Genomic DNA, 8,451 nt, shown 5'->3' with positions numbered 1-8,451 from the left:
CTCTGTCATCCAGGCTGGACATTATCTCAAACAAACAAACAAACAAAATCAAAAGTGCAGCCCTCACCTCCTGGGCTCAAGTCAACCTCCCACTTCAGCCTCCTGAGTAGCTGGGACCATAGTTGTCTGCCACCACCCCTGGCTAATTTAAAAAAAAAAAAAAAATGTTTTTTTGTAGAGACGAGGTCTTGCCATCCCGCCCAGGCTGGTCTCGAACTCCTGGGCTTGAGCAATCCTCCTGCCTTCGCCTCCCAAAGTGCTTGGCTTACAGGCATGAGCCACACCCAGCTGTTCCCCAGTTTTGCATTGGCATTAGTAGCTTTAACTCTGTTGTGTTTCTCTTACAATAAGAACCTTTCTCAACACATTTCCATCCATTGACAAAATAGGGCGAAAGGGGCATTTCCAGTGATTTAGATCACTTTAAAAAACATCTGTGTCATCTCTTTAAAATGTTCAGGAACTTTGTGTTGGCAGTGTTTTCCTCTGTGCCGTCAGACACACTCTGTACTGGTTTATAGAAAGCAAGTTAAGAGCCATCTCTGGAATCAAGGTGACTTGGGTAAATGCTGAGACCCGAAGGGATTTGGTGATAGCAACTCTCCTTTCAAATTCTGCAGGAGGAGTGGGTGTTAATCTGAGACGGCCACAGAGCTGAGGGTTCCCACAGGGAACGGTAACATGAGGTGTGTTTGTGGACTGGCCCCTGCTCCCCAGTCTCCACCCAGAAGACCTCGGGGAAGACACAGGCAGACACCTGGGACACACAGAGTCCCCGGGTCACAGGGAGAGAGGAACAGAGAACAAACGGGGCAGGTTTTTTCAATTATAAAACTACCATGTTCTGGCTTATACTGATACATTTTAAAAGCCAGGTTAAACAGATGATTTTCTTAGAAAATATAAAGTATGGCTGGGTGCAGTGACTCATGCCTGTAATCTCTGCACTTCGGGAGGTCAAGGCGGGTGGATCACTTGAGGTCAGGAGTTCAAGACCAGCCTGGCCAACATGGTGAAACCCCATCTCTACTAAATACAAAAATTAGCTGGGCGAGGTGGCACACACGTGTAATCTCAGCTACTCAGGAGGCTGAGGCAGGAGAATCGCTTGAGCCTGAGAGGCAGAGGTTGCAATGAGCAGAGATCACTCCAGCCTGGGCAACAGAGTGAGACTCTGTCTCAAAAAATAAAATAAAATCTAAAAACAACAACAAAAAGGAAAATATAAAGTATAACATTGACTCAAGCAGAAATAGAAAATCTGATTAGCCCTATGGGACATGGGCAGGAAACAGAAAAAAAAAAAAAAAGTAATCAAATGATATCCTTTAAAAAAGCACCAAGCTCAGGCAGTTTTATACGGGAATATGCGGGACTGACCTCTGCAACGGAGAGACAGAACGACCGTTTAGGAACCTGTCCTCTGAAGGCCAACTGCTCAGTCCAAATCCCATCTTCCCGCCCGTGGCTGGTGACCTTAGGCAGACTACTTAAACTCTCAGCCTCTTCATCCGCCAGATGGACATGAAAGCAATACCTAGTTCACAGGGTTGATTCCAGGTTAAAGACTTGACTCATGTAAAATATATAGAAGTGTGTTTGCTGCACAGGAATAACTTGATACAGGTGAATTGTTACTAAGAATTACTATTATTTCCAGGCACAGAAAAAGACAAAAGTATCACAATTCATTCTGTAATATATAATTGTGTGAGTCCATTCTCACATTGCTATGGAGAAACCTGAGACTGGGTGATTTTTAAGGAAAGAGGTTTAATTGGCTCACGGTTCTGCAGGCTGTTCAGGAAGCATGATGCCGGCTTCTGCTCAGCTTTGGGGCGGCCTCAGGAAACCTTCAATCATGGCGGAAGGTGAAGGGGGAGCTGCTGCATCTTACGTGGCCAGAGCAAAAGCAGGAGGGTCGGGGAGGTGCCACACACGTTTAAATGACCAGATCTCACGAGAACTCACTATTACGAGAACAGTACCAAGTGGAAGGTACTAAACCATTCATGAGAAATTCACTCCCATGACCCATCCACCTTCCACCAGGCCTCACCTCCAACACTGAGGATTACAATTCAACATGAGATTTGGGTGGGGACACAGATCCAAAGCACATCAATAGTTAACCAAAAACCTGAGAAACTAATGGCAAGAATAACACGCACACATCTACACACAGTGATGCTGACGTATTATTTATAATAGGGATGTAATCACCCAAAAATAAAAGTATTAACAGAATCCAATCCATCAGGAGCAAGTAAAATCTCTGGAAAGCAAAGATGGTTCAGCATTAGAGAATCTGTTAGTACAACTCACTACATGAAGAGACTAAAAGAGGGGAACTTTGGGGCATCTCAAAAGATAGGCCCCTAACAAGCATCAGGTCAATTTAATATTTAGTCCTAATTTTAAAGCATGCATAATCACGAGATATTCAGAAAACTAAAAACAGTCAGAAACTTCCTTAACTTGTAACAAACATTGTATTTAATACACGAGAACAGATATCAGCAAACTTTTCTGTAAAGGCTCAGATTGTGAATATTCTAGGTTTTTCGGGCAATATTGCCTCTGTCCGGACTATTTAACGCTACTGCTGTGGCCTGAACGTAGCCATCAGACAATACGTAGAAGAATGGGCATAACTGTGTTCCAATAAAACCACCTACAAGAAGAGACCACAGGCTGGATTTGGCCCCCTGGCCACCAGTTTGGAAACCCCCGCATTAGAATCATTCCCATTAGTCAGAAACAAGAGAAAGACGCTTGATTTTATACTTGAGTCTTGGCCAACCTGATAATATATACAAAGTATAAACATTAGAAAGGCAGAGACACAACTATAATTACTTGCATAATTATATGACTGTTTATCCAAAAAGTTCAAAATAATGAACGGACAAACTATTACAATCACAAGTGTAACATCAATATACATCGATCAACAGTGTTTTTTAGAACAGCAATACAGAATTACAACATTTTATGGGAAAGTATCCCATTCATTATAACAAAAACTTTGAGGATTTCATAAAAATTCAGAAAATACTCAAGAACAAACCAAGAAATGAGCACGTCGGACATCAAAGAAATCTTTAAAACTCTGCCAAAGCTCTAAATTCGTTGAGAGTCAGAATCCATTTCCAAGTAGTAGGAATCTAAGTCACATGAATGTCAGTTTTCCCAACTGTCCCCATAAATTCTGCGCATCCCTTAAAACTCCCGCAGGACTGCTGTGGGTCTTGACACTGCTTCTAAACTTGACGTGGGAGAGGAAATGTGTAGGACCCACTGAGGAATGCTTCTGAACGGCCTCGGGGAGGCAGCCTGCTGTAAAGTTGTCATAGTTGATGCAGAAACAGAAGACGGCCCCATGAGTCAGGACGGACACAGCAGAGACAGCGCTAAGTATTTACCGGAATGTTGTTTACGACGATGGTAGCATTTCATGTCAGTCGGTGGAGAAAAGATTCCTTTTTCAATAAATGATGTGACAACTGGCTATGTATTTGAAAAAGAAAATGTTAGTCCCGTCTTTCACACAACCCCAGACAACATTCCAGGGGATTAAAGAACTAACCATTTGAGATGGAGTCAGTGCTGATGCGTCCCCCAAATTCCCGTGTTGAAGCCTCGCCCCCAGGGATACGGTATCAGGAGAGGGAGCCTTGGGAAGGTGGTTCCGTTAGCCAGGAATCTGACCCTCACCAGGAACCTGACCACGCGACACGGTGATCCAAGACTCGCTATCTCCAGAACCATGGGAGTAAGTTTCTGCTGTTGAAGCCCCGCAGTCTATGTCATTTTGTTCTCAGCCCTGGCCGATGAGAATGCCCTTAGAACATCAGAAGCCAGAGCCATAGGACAGAAGAGACGCCGAAGTTTGTTTTAACCGTCTTGCCATAAGAAATACCCTGTAAGTTGGCCGGGCGCGGTGGCTCAAGCCTGTAATCCCAGCACTTTGGGAGGCCGAGACGGGCGGATCACGAGGTCAGGAGATCGAGACCATCCTGGCTAACACGGTGAAACCCCGTCTCTACTAAAAAATACAAAAAACTAGCCGGGCGAGGTGGCGGCGCCTGTGGTCCCAGCTACTCGGGAGGCTGAGGCAGGAGAATGGCGTGAACCCGGGAGGCGGAGCTTGCAGTGAGCTGAGATCCGGCCACTGCACTCCAGCCTGGGTGACAGAGCGAGACTCCGTCTCAAAAAAAAAAAAATAAATAAATAAAAAAAAATAAAAAAAAAAAATAAATAAATAAATAAATAAATAAAAAAAGAAATACCCTGTAAGTCACACCCGAGACTCGGGCGTCCTAAGAAAGGGGGATGTGGACAGTCCCTCCAGCACCTCTCGTGGCCGGGCTGGGTGACAGGCACACAGGAACTCATGGCACTCACCTCATAACTATTGTTCACATTCAACATGTACCCAGATTTACAATAGGACCCCATCGACAAAGCTAAAAGGCAGGCAATGGATGGAAGAAACCACTTCCAAACTACCAGTGTCCCAAAAGGAAAAGACTAACTACTGGGCAGAAGATACAGTTACACAAGTCACAGAAGAACCCGCAGGTTCCACTCCTGCAGAAGCTGGTCACTCTGCCTACACCGTCAACGTGATGTGGAGGGGTCTCCCCCCCACACCCACAGCTTCCTGCCTTCTGTGGGCCCGAGGTGGGTGTGTAGCGATTCGTCTACACCTCGGTCTGCTCCTGAGCGCAGCGCCCTTCACATCTGCATCCCAGGCCTCACTAAACACAGGACACGGAGGTCTCCCCCCCACCCCAATTTATCAAATGAATGAACGAATGAAGGTCGTTTTCAAGACCTCTGGCCCTTCTCTTAGAATCTCTAAATCTCACGCTTGCACTTGCTCTGGAGGGGATGAAACAGACACTGCCAGGGCCAGGAGGTTTACGATGTTTATGCTGAGGCTCAGGGAGCTACGGGGCTCAGAACCTGTATGGATTTGTTACCCTGAACTCGGTGACCAGGGCCTGCTCGTGAATCAGCAAATCCTCTGGCCATGCTTCATTCCAGGGAGGAAACCCCAGCAGCCCAGTCCCGTCTGCGTTTCCGCTGACGCCATCACTGGAGAGGGAGAAGAGGAGTCCTTGAAACCAGCCCTCCAAACATAAATACGCAGCCGGGTTCAGCGAAGCACATGACGCACTTTTCACCTCTGCCAGCGTCTCCATCTCAGAAAGTCCTGTGGGACAGATGCTCACAGTCCCCAGTGAGCCCCATCCGTGACCCCCGCTCGCCCCCCACGTTTCCCAGATGACGGCAGCTGGAGAGCCTGCCTCCGACAGCGGCCCCAGGCCACGGAGAGGCGACCCCGCAGAGAGCGGATGTTTGTGAAGCTCCTCCTGGAGGGAAAGCTGCCGCCAGTGCGGAACACTCCCCTCTCGAGGCACAGACGGGGGAGCGGTCACGAGCCGGTCAGTCCCTCTTAGAGCCAAAATCGGGGGCTCAGAACATTTTCTAATGATTTCTGAGCCACCAAATGCATCTGGGCAGCCCAGTCTCTGTTTTCATTCCCTGAGATGTGGTACTTTCTCTCCTGGAGTCCCGTATTGGGGGCGCTTCAACCGCAAGCCTTGCCTCCCTCCCACGGTGCTGAGGAAGGACAGGCCCTGCCTTCCCCAGGAGAGCTCAGGCTGGAGAAGCCCCGGTGTAGGGGGAAGTTCTGAGCAGGCATTGTCACCCCCAGGTCTAGTGTCTCCACAGTGCCCCCCTGGCCCCCAGCCCAGGCTGTGCCTCCCCCATGTGCAGCCGCTGGGATGTGTCCAGGGCAGGACAGGAGGCAGGTGCCCAGGTGCTCCCCTAGGCAGAAGGCTCGGGTTCTGTTTCAGGGCAGGTGGGCTGGTGTGGCCCCCGGGAGAACAGATCCTCACAGCCGCCGACCAGTCTCACCCAGGAGGGCAGGCCCTGCTGTGCTGCAGACCCCCTGGGGCGCTGGTTCCCCCATCTGACCACACATGGCTTCCTTGAGATCAGTGCACCCCCAGGAAATCCTGGGTGCCTTCATGTCTTGGTCACTTGGTGGCCTGGGACTCTCGGGCGCCTCCTCCGTCCACAAAGCTGGCCAGGCTGTCTGTGGGGAAGTGTTGACTGGGGGCCCCAAAGCTCCTGCTAAGAAATCCTTCTAAGCACAGCCTCTGGCCCTGGAGAACCGGAACTCCCTGCCCTGCCACTGACTTACAAAGTTGTCCCCTCCCTGTGCACTTCCAGGCACAAAAGACAGGATCTGATTACTGGGGAATTGCGATGTGCAGGGGTGGAACTTTGCAATGAGTCCAGAAACTCCAAACACATGAACCTGGTAACTCACTGTGCAAACAGAGAAGCAGTCCTGCACGGGGTCCCTGGCGTTTGCTCTCTCAGCGGTCCTCGGTGAGTCCACTCTCTGTCCCTCCCACTAGCCAGCCCCCCTCTGCCAAGGGACAGCTCCCTTGTCTCCATGGCAGGCTGGTCTCGGGGGGCAATGGTGACGTCTCCAACTACCTTTCTCTGCTCTTCACTGCTGATCCTGCTCCCAGGGCCACCCCCATTGGGCCAGGAGGCTACGAGGTGGTGACGGGTAGATGCTCCAGCTGAGACCTGCCCGGCCTCTCCCCATCTGCACGTCTCTTAGGAGAGGACCCACATCCAGTCCCCACACATCCACCTGCTGTGGGTGTTCTGGCCGGGGGGCCTGTGACCCGAATCTACCTCGGGCCCAGGGCTCACTCAGGGGGCTGGGGGCCTGGAGTGCCCAGAGCTGACCCTGCTGAGTTCTGCGGAGACGGACGACACTCAGGGCCCAGCAGGGGTGGAAGGATGGGCTCTAACAGGTGTGGCCCCAGGACCACAAGCTGCACCTGCTGTGTCTGAGCCCAAACAGGGCCTCCTTCCCCTCAGGTGAGGTTCTGCAGGGAGCTGGGCGGGGCGCGGAGGAGCTGGGAGCAGGTCAGCAGCTGAGGAGTGGCTCCAGGAGGGGCTACAGAGGCCCAGGGTCTGCTCTCAGGGGTCGCTGGGGACACGAGAGACTCCGACAGGGGCCGACCAGTGTGCACTTCTCTCTTGTGCTGGGGCCCCTCTCTTCATTCCCTGCTGGACACATCCATGCTGTGCTTGGTGGAGCTGCGTTTCTCCTGCTCCCCCGGCACAGAGCTCCCGGGAAGGGCTCTCCTGCCCTCTCGTGGCGGCCTCGGGGCAGTGGCCTGTGGGGGCCGCCAGCTCCTCCGCTGTGAGCTGCTGGTCACAGAAGAGACTGTGCCGTGCAGGGGATGGGGCCACTTCCTGATACTCAGGCACAGACTTTCTTCTCTTGAGGAAAGACTCGTAAGACCTCTTCCGGGTCATTCCTGATTAGGAATTTAATCCAGGGGTCAAGAAAAGACTCCCCAGCCTGATGGAGGCTGCCCAGGCAGGGAGAAGAAAGGTCAGAGACCACGGAGAGGCGGAGGGGCGCCAGGCTTGAGTGCCCCCTGCTGCGGCGCCCGGCATGTGGCTCACCTGCTCTCCTGCCTCTGTTACTCGGGAAGAAACAGCGGGCAGGGGGAGAGTCCCCGGGGCCTGAAGCAAGGCCAGGCCTTTGCCACGGACAAGTGACTTGGGCCTGCTGGAGCCGGGGTGTGGACTGTGGCCTCCAGGTTGTGATCACAGAACTGCCCGTAGGACCCCGGCTGTGAAGGCCACTGAGCCCAGCAGAGCTCCACCCTGAGTCCTCCCAATAGAGCCAGCGGGGTCAGGGAGGCCTGGCCCCAAGCAGCGCAGAGGCAAGGGCATGGCCCACTCAGTTCCGATGTGGCCTTGGCTGTTCTGTGGATTTGTTTCGGGGTGATCTGTGGCCCCCTTCATAAAGAGGGTCAGCTTCTGCTTGGGCGGTCACTTCCCAGCCATTAACCACCGATATCTGGAAGGAGTGTCTGTTCACAGAAATAGCAGCAGCCCTGTCTTCGGAGGCAGTGGCCTGGGCGTGGCTGCAGTGCTGTGTGTCTCCAGGGTGGGGGGGCTGCAGTGCTGTGTGTCTCCAGGGTGGGGGGGCTGCAGTGCTGTGTGTCTCCAGGGTGGGGGGGCTGCAGTGCTGTGTGTCTCCAGGGTGGGGGGGCTGCAGTGCTGTGAGTCCCCGGTGGGGGGGGGGCTGCAGTGCTGTGGGTCCCCGGAGTGGGGGGGCTGCAGTGCTGTGGGTCCCCAGTGGGGCAGGGAGGGCTGCAGTGCTGTGAGTCCCCGGTGGGGGGGGGGCTGCAGTGCTGTGGGTCCCCGGGGTGGGGGGGCTGCAGTGCTGTGGGTCCCCAGTGGGGCAGGGAGGGCTGCAGTGCTGTGGGCCCCTGGGGTGGGGGGGCTGCAGTGCTGTGGGTTCCTGGTGGGCGGGGAGGACTGCAGTGCTGTGGGCCCCCGGGGGGTCAGGGTTGCATAGGGAAACCCAACTCAAGGGGCTCTGTATCCACAGGG

At 52.8% G+C, this 8,451-nt stretch overlaps 1 long non-coding RNA gene across 1 annotated transcript; it reads left to right on the top strand.

Moving 5' to 3' along the window:
- Window positions 1–5,258: 5,258 nt before the first annotated feature.
- On the top strand, window positions 5,259–6,006 carry LOC105472927 (putative uncharacterized protein encoded by LINC00205; the record flags this gene model as incomplete). Its single annotated transcript, XR_011621788.1, has 1 exon — window positions 5,259–6,006. It is a non-coding gene; the product is annotated as a putative uncharacterized protein encoded by LINC00205 (long non-coding RNA).
- Between the last annotated feature and the right edge of the window lie 2,445 nt (window positions 6,007–8,451).

This window comes from Macaca nemestrina, chromosome 4, assembly GCF_043159975.1.
Source record: "Macaca nemestrina isolate mMacNem1 chromosome 4, mMacNem.hap1, whole genome shotgun sequence".
Classification (NCBI taxonomy): Eukaryota; Metazoa; Chordata; class Mammalia; order Primates; family Cercopithecidae; genus Macaca; species Macaca nemestrina.
Note: the sequence above shows the minus strand (reverse complement) of the source record. Positions and strands in the feature narration are given on the sequence as shown.